The 16,512-nt window shown below is 43.7% G+C and overlaps 1 protein-coding gene across 1 annotated transcript in view; it reads left to right on the forward strand.

Moving 5' to 3' along the window:
- The window catches only part of SPOCK1 (SPARC (osteonectin), cwcv and kazal like domains proteoglycan 1), a 567,180-nt gene that overhangs the window by 512,928 nt on the left and 37,740 nt on the right, over positions 1-16,512 (forward strand). The gene's annotated exons all lie outside the window — the stretch shown is intronic.

The raw sequence follows: 16,512 nt of genomic DNA on the forward strand, positions 1-16,512 counted from the left end.
TTAAGAATATTGACCCTGCCTTTTTTCAGAGTGCTTGCCAACTTGTCTTTTAAATATCACTTATAAAAACTTGGTTCTTTTAATATTTCATTTTTAAAATGACTCAGGTATACATTTTGCAAAAAAGAAGAGGAATAATTATGAGTAAGGTGAAATATACATTCAAAAAAGATTCTAATAAAAGGGAACCCTTGTACACTGTTAGTGGGAATATAAATTGGTGCAGCCACTGTGGAAAACATTGTGGAGGTTTCTCAAAAAAAACTAAAAATAGAACTACCATATGATCTAGCAATTCCACTCCTGGGTATACATCCGAAAAAAACCCCAAAACACTAATTCGAAAAGATACATGCACCCCAGTGTAAATAATGCACCCCAAGCATTATTTACAATTGCCAAGATATGGAAGCAACCTAAGTGTCCATCAGTTGATGAATGGATAAAGAAGATATACAATGGAATACTACTCAGCCATAAAAAAGAATGAAATTTTGCCGTTTGCAATAACATGGATGGTCTTGGAGGGTATTATGCTAAGTGAAATAAGTTAGACAAAGACAAATACTGTATGATATCACTTATATGTGGAATCTAAAAACTACAACAAACTAGTGAATATATCTAAAAAGAAGCAGACTCACAGACATAGAGAACAAACTAGTGGTTACCAGTGGGGAGAGAAGACAGAGTATTCCCTTAGAGTTTTTAATTGACAGGAGGATGGTGGTGACTTGTCTCATTATTTGCCCTCTCTGGATGTACAGATCCATATATTATATCTACATGTTTAACAGGCTATCATTATACCCTTCTAAGGGTTGTGGTTATTCATGATCCCTATAAAGTACACTAAGGAGTGGATAAAGTGAGAGGAAATAAAGGCAGAAGCAAACTGCAAGATAAAGGTTTACGCACTTCAGAGTAGGAATTCACCCGTGATTTTTCCATTTTCTACTGATTGTCCTGAGGTTTGGACCTGTATCCATTTCTTCCTGTATATCATCTGAGCAGTCATTGCTGTCAGTCATGAAAACCACAAGGTACTTCCCTTTTCTCTTCCGGGCCAGGGCTTCTTAACCTTGTTGCTACTGATGTTTTGGGTCAGATTAATTCTTTGTTGTGGGGCCGTCTGTGCATTTTAGGATGTTAACAGCATCCCTGGCCTCTGCCCACTAGATGCTAGTAGTACTTTTGCAGTTGTGACAACCAAAAGTGTCTCCAGATTTTACCAGATGTCCCCTGGAGGGTAAAATTGGCCCTGGAGACCTTTAAGTTGAAGCTGACACAGGCCAGTGAAAGCTCGAGGTTTCCTTCTAGGCTTTGGGGGCCTTTAAGTTGAGTTGTAATTTGCAGAGGTTTTAGGCTCAACTTGTTTTGATGCCAATTTGATAGGATTGAGGCTGGCTATCCACAGGTTTCTCTTCCACAGTGTGGGCCTATGGTGAGTCTTTTCATGAACAGAAACCTTTTATTTTTATCCTCCACTTTATTAACACTTTTGTAAAGTCTTTTGTTGCTTTGATATATGCAGAGTCCTTCTTTATTTATTGTGCAATAATTGGTACTGTTAATTGTTTTTACCTTAAGCCTTTAATCCATATGAAACTTACGTTGATGTGTACTGGGAGGTGAGGCTTAACTTTTTGTTGTTTTTCTTTCAAAGTAACAAATGTGATGATGCCATTGGTTGAGTAATTCCGTTATGGTGTTCCTTAAGACAAAGAGTGAATAGATACTGTTTTCACAGTCAATAGATTCTGTTTTCACAGTCAATAGATTCTGTTTTCACAGTCATGTATTCTGTTTCTTGGTTCTGTCTAAAGATTCTTGCAATATTTATCATGCATTTTAAAAAAATTATTAGAGTGAAGAAGCTCCTTACACATTATTTGTTTACACACACACACACACACACACACACACACACACACACACACACACAGCTAGGTGTTGGGAATAACCTAATGTGAAATTTTGATCCTAGTTTTGTGATTTTTTCAATGTTTCCCTTGGAATTTGACTCAGAAAAGAAACAACAATGGCAGCCTGGGCTTCCCTCAGTGGGTCACCAGTAGCAACTGTATCTTAAGCTCCTCCCGCAACAAGGTTGCGCCACGGGAGAGACAGAAATATAACGCTGCCTGGAGCCGCTAAGGTCTTGTGGTCTGGCGGGGAGACGGCCTCCACAGTGAAGTCTCCCCTGGCCATTTTCACTCTGTGTCACCCTCACCCTGGTGGAGACGAGCTTTCCTTCACATGAACAGCAGGTAGACTCAAGAGCGCCCATCACAGGCCAGCTCAGGCAGAGCCTCTGGCTGTGAGGCTTCTTTTCTCAGTCCTTCCTTCCTCCAGTCAGTGATGCCAACCAAGAGGACCCGGGAGGGACACTGTGTCTGCCACAGCATGATTTATGGCCTGATGGACTTGCGAGAGTCGGCAGGAGAAGCCCCAGCTCTCCAGCACCCAAGATGTGCTTGAGCACATACAGTTGGTTCAAATCTTGGACCCAGAACTAAGCCCCCTCATTCTTGATCTCCCCCTTGGCCCTCCCCAGGGGTAGTCTCACAATACTGTCTACATGGGGCTCTATTGGGCTGGTACTTCTGGGTCTTTTGTCCTTTTAAAATATCACAAATGGTTTGGGTCCTAGGCAGCTTCATTGTGTTCCTGAGCAAGCTTTCCTTGACCTTTTTTTTTTTTTTTTTTTTTGTGGTCTGCTGTGGCCTCTCCCACTGTGGAGCACAGGCTCCGGATGCGCAGGCTCAGCGGCCATGGCTCACGGGCCCAGCCCCTCCACGCATGTGGGATCTTTCCGGATAGGGGCACAAACCCGTGTCCCCTGCATCGGCAGGCGGACTCTCAACCACTGCGCCACCAGGGAAGCCCCTTGACCTAACTTTTAACCCTAAGGTTGGTTAGTTAGCTTCCTTCCAGAAGTCTAGAAAAACATACCAGACCCCTGTGGTCAGAACTACATGAGAACTAGGTAACTCCTTCCTATTACAGCCGGTAGACACTAGTGGGTATTAAGCTGACCTATCTGATTTTTCCAAGGCTTTATAATCGGGGTTCTGCCTTTTGGGTATGAGTCTGTTTTCTACTGATTTCTAAATCTGCTTATCTTAGACATACATTTGAATTTGAACTTCAGAATGTATCAGCTATTTGACTCCTTGCTCGTGAAGAGCCCTAAGTGAGCGAGCCTGAGAGCGAGTGATCTGGGAAATACCTGACGTCTTCAACACCCGCCGCGTGCTGTGCTCACGCTTGAGGCTTTGTGGGACCTTCACTTCCTCTTTATGACAGAGTGTGAGGTGGAAACAGCATTTTGCTGGTGTCCACGTGAGTGCTGTCTCAGAACTCATGGAGGAGCACAGCAGCTCCTTAGTGACGCTCATGTCTGCAGAGGACCCAGGACAGACACACAAGTGTTGGTTAGTGGTCTGGCTGTGCAGAGCAGAGTGGCGTTGGTGCAGAGGGGCACCTGCGTCCTGAGTCCATACCCTCACCCACCCCAGCTTCCCTCCCTTTGAGCAGCAGCCTTGGCCTGCTGGACTCTAGCCATTTCATTCAGAGTATCCTTCAGACTCCAAATCTTGAGTCCAGGATGTACGTGCTTTGTCTCCTTCCCTCCACACCCCCCTGACCTGGTGGGATTCCCTTCAAGGCTTGTGTTCTCAGGCTCGGCGTCATGTACTCCAGTGCCAGGCCCTTCTGAAATGCTGTCCTGACCTGGTAGCATGAAGAAACATTCCACTGTGGGTCTCCTTCTCCCCCTATGCCTCCAGAGGCCTGGACCACACCCGTGGCCCAGAATAAATCTGGCAACTCGTGGGTGTGTGACTGAGGGAGGATAAACTGGGACTCTGCCCCTCTGTGGTCTGTTACGTTCACATGTCTGCACACAGCTAAGCAGACCCCCTTTGCCTTCCCCATTGAGACCCGGCAAGGGGGTGACGGCATCAGAAGCAGGATCTCTTAGGGCTCCGACTGTTCTTCCCAGCAGGTCTTTGGGCTCCTTGAGCCTTCTGTTTGGGAGGGGAGACTCTCGGAGGGAAAGGGGCCCTGACGTGAATGTGAGCGTTACCGATACTAGCCCCTGAATCCCTGCTCTAAAAATGGTTCTGAAGAACCTAGGGGCGGGACAGCAATGAAGATGCAGACGTAGAGAATGGACTTGAGGACACAGGGAGGGAGAAGGGTAAGCTGGGACAGAGTGAGAGAGTGGCATGGACTTATATATACTACCAAACGTAAAACAGATAGCTAGTGGGAAGCGGCCGCATAGCACAGGGAGATCAGCTCCGTGCTTTGTGACCACCTAGAGGGGTGGGATAGGGAGGGTGGGAGGGAGGGAGACGCAAGAGGGAGGAGATATGGGGACATATGTATATGTATAGCTGATTCACTTTGTTATAAAGCAGAAATTAACACACCATTGTAAAGCAATTATACTCCAATAAAGATGTTAAAAAAAAAAAAAAGCACACTGATGTCTTTCCCAAGACGAACGTGATAACCACACTATAAACTCTTCTCCACAGGTGCTTAAGCCGCCTCTTGGTGAAAGTGGAAAATTGAGTCTTTTAGAATTGACTTTTACCCCAAAAGACTTTTTGAATCAGCCCCAGCCTAATTTCCCAGCGTCACAACCATCTGTCTTGGGGAAGTCACCTCCAAACGATTTGGCCTTTGCCTCTTCCCTCTGCCAAGCTGTCTTGGGAGAGACCCTCGCCGCCTCCAGAATAACTCCTGTCAGTCAGAGAAATGGGTGGTTTCTGTCACAGTCATTGGGGGTTTTCATGTCATTACACAGGATTTAAAAAGGAAAACAAGCTAAATAAAAGAGGATGTATCCTGACCCTCTCAGGAATTTGTTCCTCTCAAGATTTTTATATCCCTTGAGATAGAAAATGGGATTAATGAGTCTTAGCTATGTACATATTTCATTATGGGTGATGGGCTTAGGCATATTGACACAGAACGTCACCTTTCCAGTAGAGTTCAGGGAGCTAAGAGGGTCTCTCTCCTCTCTCTCTATCTTGGGCACTTATAATCTTGACACTGCAGGCTTCACTAGCTGGTAAATTATGTCTGAGGCCACATTTCCAATAAGTCCCCAAATATTGATGCCCTGAGACCCACACGCATGGAGTATGAGGAATGTCCTTAGGCCACACCACCACTGGGCACCATGAGGCCAAGGAAAACTTGGTTCAACAAGGAAGCCTTATGATCAGAGCCATCACTCCCACCCTGCTGCACGCTGTGCCCCCGGATCTGGCCACTGCTGTCTCAGCCACCTGCCGATCTCCTCTGAAGGGTACGAAAGCTTGCTGATACGGCTCCAAACAAGTTCTCCAAAACAAGTATATACTCAGTGATAACACTGGTGTTAACAGCAGCGGCATTAAAAAAAAAAAAAAAAAAAACAGCATTTCATGCATCCCAAAATATTTTGACTTCAGATAATGTCTACAGGTCCAGGTGTCCCATGTCTTAAGGAAATCAGAATATTTCTTCTTTTTTCACTTAAATTCTGAAAGTATGGGGGACACTGAAAGGAAAACGTTCATTAGTGTCACAGGTGTTAGAGAAAGGGAATGCCTGGGATGGGGAGGCTGATATCTGGACCATGAGTAGGTTGTAGAGATGAGTAAATAACAATCGTAGGCAAACATTTTCCAAACTGTGTTCCTCTGAGCTGCTAGATAGTAATGGTGTCCTGCACACAAAAAGAAGTGTTCTGTGGCCAGAAGAATTGAGGAACTTCCAGGCTAAATTTACATAAACTCTCTTTATTTTTAAAAAAAATTTTATTGGAGTGTAGTTGATTTACAGTGTTGTGTTAGTGTCAGGTGTACAGCAAAGTGAATCAGTTATACAAATACATGTATCCACTCTTTTTTAGATTCTTTTCCCATATAGGTCATTACAGAGTATTGAGCAGAGTTCCCTGTGCCGCACAGTAGGTCCTTGTTGGTTATCTATTTTAAACATAGTAGTGTGTATATGTCAATCCCCATCCCCTAATTTATTCCTCCCCTCCCCTCACCCACTGGTAACCATAAGTTTGTTATCTACATCTGTAATTCTACTTCTGCTTGATAGATAAGTTCATTTGTACCCTTTTTTTTAGATTCCACATGTAAGCGATATCATGTGGTATTTGTCTTTCTCTGTCTGACTTACTTAACTCAGTGTGACAATCTCTAGGTCCATCCATGTTGCTGCAAATGGCATTATTTTGTTCTTTTTCATGGCTGAGTAATGGTCCATTGTATATATGTACCACACCTTCTTGATCCATTCCTCTGTTGATGGACATTTAGGTTGCTTCCATGCCCTGGCTATTGTAAATAGTGCTGCAATGAACATTGGGGTGCATGTGTCTTTTCGAAGTATGGTTTTCTCCGGATATATGCCCAGGAGTGGGATTGCTGGATCATATGGTAGCTCTATTTTTAGTTTTTTTAAGGAACTTACATACTGTTCTCCATAGCAGCTTTACCAATTTACATTCCCACGGACAGTGTAGGACAGTTCCCTTCTCTCCACACCTTCCCCAGCATTTACTGTTTGTAGATTTTTTGATGATGTCCATTCTGGCCGGTGTGAGGTGATACCTCATTGTAGTTTTGATTAGCATTTCTCTAATGATAAGTGATGTTGAACATCTTTTCATGTGCTTTTTAGCCATCTGTATGTCTTCTTTGGAGAAATGGCTATTTAGATCTTCCACCCATGTTTTGATTGGGTTGTTTGTTTTTTTGATATTGAGCTGCATGAGCTGCTTGTATATTTTGGAGATTAATCCCTTGTCAGTTGCTTTGTTGGCAAATATTTTCTCCCACTCTGTGGGTTGTCTTTTCGTCTTGTTTATGGTTTCCTTTGCTGTGCAAAAGCTTTTAAGTTTCATTAGGTCCCATTTGTTAATTTTTGTTTTAATTTTCATTACTCTAGGAGGTGGATCAAAAAAGATCTTGCTGTGATTTATGTCAAAGAGTGGCCTCCCTATATTTCCCTCTAAGAGCTTTATAGTATCCAAACTTACATTTAGGTCTTTAATCCATTTTGAGTTTATTTTTGTGTATGGTGTTAGGGAGTGTCCTAATTTCATTCTTTTACATGTAGCTGTCCAGTTTTCCCAGCACCACTTATTGAGGAGAATGGCTTTTCTCCATTGTATATTCTTGCCTCCTTTGTCATAGATTAGGTGACCATAGGTGCTTGGGTTTATCTCTGGGCTTTCTGTCCTGTTCCATTCATCTATATTTCTGTTTTGTGCCAGTACCATATTGTTTTGATTACTGCAGCTTTGTAGTAGAGTCTGAAGTCAGGGAGCCTGATTCCTCCAGCTCCTTAACATGAGACCCTGCACTGCAAATTACCAACGATAAATAGAAGGTTTGCCAAATGAATTTCTCCATGAAACTCTTTTCTGGGAACATCCATGCACTCCAAACTCTGGAAAGTGGTGCTCTGGTCTCCAGCAATCTTTTTGGAGCCTCAATGGACTGTATTTATCTTAGGCCTAAAAATCTTCTTTTAAAAATCACAAAATAATGGACATTTGTTGATTGTAAACAATTAGACAACATCAACAGGCAAAAGACAGCAACACAATAGAGAAACCTCCCACATAACAGACCCATTTTTAGTCTTTTTTTTTTTATATTTTCCCATCTCTGACTGTCTCTGTCTATCTCTCTGACTCTCTACATGACTCACTACACTACCCATTTTGTGTTACAATAGTGGGATCAGTCCATAAATACCTTAGTATTCTGCTTTTTTTTCACTTAATATATTGTAAACATTTTGTACGTCATAATATCCTTCTTTGTCATATTTTTTAATGGCTTCTCAGTTTTCTAGCATATTTGTGAACCATAACTTAATCCCTATTATTGGACATTTGTTTCTAGGTTGTGTGTGTGTTGTAACCACTGTAGTTGTTGGTAAGAATACAACGAAATCTTTGTAGCCATCTGTGCTTGCTTAAGTCTCATATAAAATCTGCTAAAGGGTCATAATTTTCAGTGTGCGTTCTTCATCCTGAGCCAGAACCCTAGTTAGAACTGACTCTTGGGCCATCCATACCATGTCTCTAATGATTAGATTGACTTTTTTGTGGCCTCCTGGCTGAGGGTACAGGATCAGAGTCAGACAGCCTTGGTGCAGACCCTGACCCTGCTGCCTAACGTGTCACTGGCTTTGTGGCGTTTATGTAACTTCTTCAAGCCTCAGTCTCTACAGCTATAAAATGGTAGTGATAATAGTGCCTTCCTCAAAGGGTTCTTGCAGAGATTTACAAGTCTATCACTTGGAATGTGGATGGGGTGTGTGTGTTTGGGAGCGTGTTGTCAGGGGTCGGGGGAGAGGATGGGAGGGGGAGCATGGGGTACCAGAGACCAGCATGACTTCCGCAAGCTCAAGATGCTCCTTCACCCGCTCTTCCTCCTTTTCCGGCAATGGGGAACTCTTCAAATGGTAAGAATGCAGCACACAGTGGGACAGACATGGCTGTGGCTGTGACCTGAATGTGATTGCTGGCTCTACCCTTTGTTAGCTTGACTTGAGACATGTAATGTAACTTCCCTCTGGTTCACAGCTTGGGAAATGGATATTAATGAAACTCCCCACCTCGTAGAGAGTTAGGGTGATGATTCAGTGAGGTCATGTTTGTGTGCATAGCACCTGTCATATCCTAAGCACTCAGTGGCAGCCAGAAAAGAAGTCACTTAACCTCCCTAACCTATTTCTATCAGTAAGAGAGAAGTAATAGTAACGATTTTGATGAGTTATCACCAGGATTAAATGAAGGCAAGGTGCTCTTATGGTTCTCGGCAATAGTAGGTATTTAATATATGGCAGCTCTTGGGACATAGTATCACTACTGGTGTTAGTGTTGATGAAAGCAACGCAGCCAAGCTGCCCTGGTGACTTTGTCTCTTACAGTCAATGGTGGGCTGTTTGGGCCCCGCAAGTTAGTGGGTCCCTTGGAGGCAGTGCCTGAAGACACGTGCAGCACCTCCACTTTGGTCTGCAGGTTGGAAACCCTCAATTTCAGGCACTCTAACCTGCCCTGTTTAGGAGTTCTGAAATCCACAGTGCTGGCTTGTAAGGTTGCCCTGTGTGGAGTGATACGTTAAATTTTCAGTGCAATTAATTACTGATGAGATACTAGAAGGGACTTAGGCAATAGGTCTTAGTGGAGAATAGAAAAGATAATCGGTTTGAGGGATGCTTTAACTCTTGCAATTCTTTTTGAGCTAAAGGTACACCTAGAATTCTCTCTGTAGGTTCAAAGAGAAAAACATATGCTGGGAGATTGTGTGAAACGTGAGAAGTCACAGTGGAAGGGAGTTTGAAATGCACGACCTCATCATACCACGAATTCAATCTCAAAGCACGCCATGGGCTGTAATTCTTCTGAAGTCCTTAGAGACACCTTAACACCACTTCAAATTAGACCTGTTCAAATTCTGCTTATGCCCACCCCCTGCTCCACAGTGTAAATCATTATTTTCCATTTGTACCTGAGTTCAACTATTCTTACAAACCAATAATTCTGTTCCTTTCAGAATGGCTCTATTGCACTAAAGCTTTCTTGGAAGGTACCTTTGTTTTCTTCAATGCTCTGAAGTGTGAAGTCTACATAATTTGCTAAATGTATCATGTTTACATATGCATAAGCCAGTTACCTCCAAATCACCATTTCCTGCACTATTGGCTGAATGCTTAAAGAAAATGAAGCTTAATTTTCTGTAAGCAGTGTTCCATGTTTTCCAAATAAGCTCACGGAGACACAGATAAACTAAATTACTTAGTGGTAACTATCCAGAGAGGAATGAGAAGCCAGTGCTGAAACTAGCCAAGTGCGTGGAGTCCTTCTTGCATCCTTCTATCACAATATGCAAATAAATAGGACAAGGAGATCCCAGGGACCCCTGGATGCTGCCAGGCCGGCTGAGGTGTTAGCAGGGTGGGTTAGCACTAATCTGTAAGCCCGTGAGCCAGACTTCAGCCTGTGGAACCCTGAGCTCAGAGTTGCCAGGCTTTCTGGTAATTTCTTTCCTTGGGTAGGGGGAATCAGTATGACATCTGCGATAGAAGAATAAGCCCTTCCTTCCCATAAGCGAGTCGGCGTGGGTGGGGTAAAGAGCACGGACTAGAATCATTTGGTCCTGGGTTCAAATGCCAGCTTTGGCCTTTACATGTGTGTGGCAGGGAGACGAGGTGAGAATGGGCACGGCCCCAACCTGTCTAGACCTTGGTATTCTCAAATGCGAAGTGGAGGTCATAGGATCACCCTCCCAGGACTTCCTGAGGCTTCACTAAGACAATGTGTGTGTCTCTGTATATAGTTAGCGTCATAGACTCAGGCACCCATGTATCTCTCCCGCCTCTTCCCCCACCCAAGTCCAGTCATCTTCTGGCTGGAAGTTATTTGTCTTGGTGGTAGTTATAACTCTCTCCCTCATCCTCAAATGCACACACCGGCACTTTCTTATTTGACCTCTTCACCGTGTTTATTCCTGGTACTTTTATGGTAATGGGAACAGTGTTTTCACTTAGCTCAGAGTATTCAGATTATGTCCGTTGTGCCTTCTGCATATATGCCTACCTTTGACCAGACACTCTGCTGGGAACTGCGGGTGAGCACAGATGTGACTGTTGCAGAATCCTTGCTGCGTTGGCTCAGAGTCCAGGAGGGATGACAGGTTGTGACATAGCACATAAAAGTGGAATTCTTTTAGTGTAGGGCTCTGGGGACACCCCATGAAGGGGCGGTCGAACCTTCCTGGGTGGGTATTGAGAGGATTCCACAGATGAACATATATTGGAACTGAGCCTTGGTTCTCCAGCAAAGAACATTCTGGGAGAAAGGTCTTTGTCATTAAAATTCCACAGATACAGTGCATGGAAAACGTTGTCCTTTTACAAATAAGGAGAGGGGAGACTGAACACCAGGCAAGGGCCATGTCCTAATCATCTCTGCATCCCCCGCACGTCTGACTCAGGGAGTGCTGAAATTGAATTTAGACCTGCCCAAGGTCACAAGGCAGGATGGAGAACAGCACACAGATCATGTTGATTAAAAATCTGTGTTTAGGGCTTCCCTGGTGGCGCAGTGGTTGAGAGTCCGCCTGCCGATGCAGGGGACACGGGTTCGTGTCCCGGTCCGGGAAGATCCCACATGCCGTGGAGCGGCTGGGCCCGTGAGCCATGGCCGCTGAGCCTGCGCGTCCAGAGCCTGTGCTCCGCAATGGGAGAGGCCACAGCAGTGAGAGGCCCGCATACAGAAAAAATAATAATAATAAAATAAAAAATCTGTGTTTAGGGATTATTTTTCCCCTTTGGGTTAAAAAGACAACTTGGGGGCTTCCCTGGTGGCGCAGTGGTTGAGAGTCCGCCTGCCGATGCGGGGGACACGGGTTCGTGCCCCGGTCCGGGAAGATCCCACATGCCGCGGAGAGGATAGGCCTGTGAGCCATGGCCGCTGGGCCTGCGCGTCCGGAGCCTGTGCTCCGCAACGGGAGAGGCCACAGCAGTGAGAGGCCCGCGTACCGCAAAAAAAAAAAAAAAAAAAAAAAAAAAAAAAAAAGACAACTTGGTTGATACTAAGTTGATCTTAGTATCAACTATTCTAGGTTGATTTTCCCTGGCTAATGCTGTGCCTTTTCAATATGTAGATTCAGTTCTTCTTTTATTTTAGGAATGGTCTAATGAATTGCATTTTAAACATATGTCCTGTTCCATTGTTTTCTTTTGTGTCTTCACAGGCTCCAGCTATGCACCTGTAGTATGTCCTTTGCCTCCTCTCTATAGCTGTCTTTTGCTCTCTAATCCTTTGTAATCCCTTATTTCCTTTCCATGTTGTTCACTCCTCTCATTTCCGGCATCCTTCTCTCTTAGCGAGTTTCCCACAGTGTCCTCCCTGGTGCTTCTTCCAATTTGGCTTCATTTTTATGATGATTTGGGTTTTTCTTTCTCCTTCTCTCCTGGGACCTAAATGTTCACATGCCATCTCCTCTGTGGTCTCTTCATCTCTTCTCTGAGTTCTTGTATACTGTTTTATTGTCTTTCTTCATAAAAGTGATTGTTTTAATTCATGGTGTCATACTCTGTACACATTTTCACCTTTTCCATTTTTCCGCTGAGTGTTCTGTGGTAAGTTTTGTTTTGCTGCTCTTTTCCATAATTTTCATACATACATATGGAAACTACATACGTATATATAAAATCTCAACGTGAAAGCGTCTTTTAAAAAATATCGGAGGGCTTCCCTGGTGGCGCAGTGGTTGAGAGTCCGCCTGCCGATGCAGGGGACACAGGTTCGTGCCCCTGTCTGGCAAGATCCCACATGCCATGGAGCGGCTGGGCCCATGAGCCATGGCCGCTGAGCCTGCACGTCCGGAGCCTGTGCTCCGCAACGGGAGAGGCCACAGCAGTGAGAGGCCCGTGTACCGCAAAAAAAAAAAAAAAAATTGGAATAAGTTAGACTTTAATGGCCTACCTATTCAAAAGGGAGTCCTATGGATGAAAGGGGGGTACCCTTATATTTTTGTAGCCTTCACAATCCCAAAGCACTCTGCTTTAGTGTCACCAGTGACAGATGGCTTCCTGCTAAAATGGCTCCTCTGTGTTTCTTTCTGTTTCTATGAAACAGATCAGCCCCAAGAGGGTTTCTCTCATCAGCTGTCTCTGTTGCTCTTGCACTTTGGAGTGCCTCTTGCCAACAGGAAGAACAATGCTGTGAGCATTTTCCGGGACCTGCTGCCCCTAGGCCACTACACTCTTTTCTTGCTTTCTTATTGGTTTTTTTCTACGTGTATAGCTTCTGCTTGATCTGTGCCCTGTCCTTTCTTCAGATCCCGTAGATTTTGCTGAACAGGAAATGCTGATCTATCACTTCAGGAGGAGTCCTTCACTTATCAGAAACATATTTTTGATATTTTTTTACTGGCCTATCTGGACATTATACTTCCATCTGGGTGGCTTCTGAAATATTGTTCAAAGCTAGGGATTATATCTCTTTTCTAGTTTTACTGAAAATGGAATTTATGGTATTTCTTCTGTTTACATTGTTGATTATATATGATATTTAGGAGGGGAACAGGGAAATTGCTAGCTGTGTCATGGTGCCTTGTTAGATACTAGATGTCTAAACAGGCGATTGTGATCAAATATAGAAGTGTTTCTAAAAATAGAAATAATAATAGCTACTATTTCATCTTTGTGCCAGTCACAAGGTCCTCTGTGAGTCCAGAGGAGGTCCCGTGAGGCTTGGATACCGTCCTCTTATCATGTCAAGTCACTATACCCATTTGTGCCCTAAGTCTTCCAGGGTAAGGTGGAGACAAATTTAGAGTGAGTTGCATAACCTGAAGAGTGAAAAGAATAGTGAGTCAGACACTGAACCTGGCAAGATCTGGAATAGCTTAAGGCTCCCGTTATGGTTTCAGAAGGCAGCTCTTCCTTAGACATTGCCTTATTTATCCTGGTCCTCTATCAGTTTGTCCACTAGAAGCATGAGAGTGAAGATGCCAGGATGCGTCTGCTCCAGGCATCTCCAGGATCATTCTATCCTGGCCTCAGTTCCAATTGGGAGTTTTCAGTTCCAGCTCCCACCTCTACCCTCTTACCCTAGACTCCAACTCCAGTACCCCTGGAGGTACTGCTTGACCTTTGTCACAGGAAGAGGATGGTGCTACCAATCTTCCAATCAGCCCATATACCCATGTCACCATCCACTCTAGACCAGGAAGGGGAGGAGTTCTGGGGAAGGACTAAGAGGAACTTGTGGTTTTCTGTATTGGGGCTAAATCTTCTCCTGGTCCCCACCTAATCTGACGTCCCTCTCTCACCCACAAATTAAAGAGGCCATCTCAGGTTCCTTACACGTCCCAGGCCATTCGCATCAGATCTCCATCCCAAGCTTGGCAGTCATGGTCTTCTGCCAATCCTTTGTGGCTTCCTGTCCCATTAAATAACAAAGCTCATGCCATGTTTAAGGGTAAAAACATATACGCATGTATTGGTTCTTTAGGTATTAAAAAACACGGAAACTCAAATTATGTTTAAAAATGCCCAGATTTGCACGTTGAATTTGAACAGATTACACTGGACACAAATTGCCAGTTAGGAATGGAGATTCTTCTTTTATGTACCTTAAAAATATGTTTCTGATAGTAAAACCTCCTGCAGATACAGGCTAGTGTCAGTCCTGGAATAGTAAGTGTTACCTGGTCAGAAAATGGTCCTTGGATTGCACGTAAGCATTTATATAATGTGTGAAATAATGGAATATCATTGAGCAGATACACAGATTTTATATATACACAAACATTTATATCTTTGATTTTTATATATATATATATATATATATATATATATATATATATTTTTTTTTTTTTTTTTTTTCCAGTACGCGGGCCTCTCACTGTTGTGGCCTCTCCCGTTGCGGAGCACAGGCTACGGATGCGCAGGCTCAGCGGCCATGGCTCACGGGCCCAGCTGCTCTGCGGCATGTGGGATCTTCCCGGACCGGGGCACGAACCCGTGTCCCCTGCATCGGCAGGCAGACTCTTAACCACTGCGCTACCAGGGAAGCCCTAAAGTTGGTGTGTTTAATTCGAGCAGAGCTAATTTAAATATAAATCAGCTGTAAAAATCAGTCACTTAATTTCAACTGGCTTCCTCATTATTTCTAAGACCTGCCTGGAATGTCTTCTCCTTTTCAAAGTCCTCCCTGCACATGAGCCTCAGCTGAGGTCCCGCCTCCTCTTGAAAGTCTTCCCTGACTGTCACCAGCCATTTGCGCTCATACATTAACAAACACAAAGTGATTTGCAGACACTGAGTCTGCCTCTCTGCGGTGGGATGGCCCAGGCAGGGACTGACCCTCCCCATCCCTGCCCCTTTCCCAGGGCTCTGCCCACTCCCACTGCTCTCAGAAGTCCAGGTGGATGCTGCATCTCACACCTTGTCCTGAAGCATCTGCCACTGCTGATTTTAGGTGAGAACTGATGTCATTTTTTCCAGCTTAGTCTTTATTAGTTGAGGACCTAGGGAATCTGGTTGGCTATGAAATCCTTCAGTAAAACTGCTGTTTTCTGCAGCACTGCTCATCTAGTCAGTTTCCCATGTAGGGAAATGCCTACCCACTGCCTGGGAAACACAAAGCCAGAGTTGGCATTTTTAACCAATATTTTGCATATTCAACATTTTGTTTTGCCCTGGAGTGTGGAAAAATCTGTGGATCTTTTCAGAAGCTTTAAAAGCTTATTTCATTGAGCTAACCTCCCTGCTCTAGATTATTCAGGGGGCAAAATAAGTGCTACTCCACTAATGCACATTTACAAACGTTGTGTAACTTCTAAATGTATTTCTTTTTCCAGATGAAGAATTATCATTAGAATCAAGAGAACCATTAAAAGCTCCTCAGATCTGGTTACTAAGAATAGTCTTAATGGGTTTAACAGGGAAATCTGTCTTTTTTTTTTTTTTTTTTTAACATCTTTATTGGATTATAATTACTTTACAATGGTGTGTTAGTTTCTGCTTTATAACAAAGTGAATCAGTTATACACATACATATATGTTCCCATATCTCCTCCCTCTTGCGTCTCCCTCCCTCCCACCCTCCCTATCCCACCCATCCAGGTGGTCACAAAGCACCGAGCTGATCTCTCTGTGCTATGCAGCTGCTTCCCACTAGCTATCTATTTTACGTTCGGTAGTGTATATATGTCCATGGCACTCTCTCACTTTGTCACACCTTACCCTTCCTGCTCCCTGTATCCTCAAGTCCATTCTCTAGTAGGTCTGTGTCTTTATTCCCGTCTTACCCCTAGGTTCTTCATGACATTTTTTTTTCTTAGATTCCATATATATGTGTTAGCATATGGTATTTGTCTTTCTCTTTATGACTTACTTCACTCTATATGACAGACTCTAGGTCCATCCACCTCACTACAAATAACTCAATTTCGTTTCTTTTTATGGCTGAGTAATATTCCATTGTATATATGTGCCACATCTTCTTTACCCATTCATCCGATGATGGACACTTAGGTTGCTTCCATGTCCTGGCTATTGTAAATAGAGCTGCAGTGAACATTTTGGTACATGACTCTTTTTGAATTATGGTTTTCTCAGGCTATATGCACAGTAGTAGGATTGCTGGGTCATATGGTAGTTCTATTTGTAGTTTTTTAAGGAACCTCCATACTGTTCTCCATAGTGGCTGTACCAATTCACATTCTCACCAGCAGTGCAAGAGGGTTCCCTTTTCTTCACACCCTCTCCAGCATTTATTATTTCTAGATTTTTTGATGATGGCCATTCTGACTAGTGTGAGATGATATCTCATTGTAGTTTTAATTTGCATTTCTCTAATGATTAATGATGTTGAGCATTCTTTCATGGGTTTGTTGGCAATCTGTATATCTTCTTGGGAGAAATGTCTATTTAGGTCTTCTGCCCATTTTTGGATTGGGT

The sequence above is a fragment of the Phocoena sinus genome, chromosome 3, assembly GCF_008692025.1.
Source record: "Phocoena sinus isolate mPhoSin1 chromosome 3, mPhoSin1.pri, whole genome shotgun sequence".
Taxonomy (NCBI): Eukaryota; Metazoa; Chordata; class Mammalia; order Artiodactyla; family Phocoenidae; genus Phocoena; species Phocoena sinus.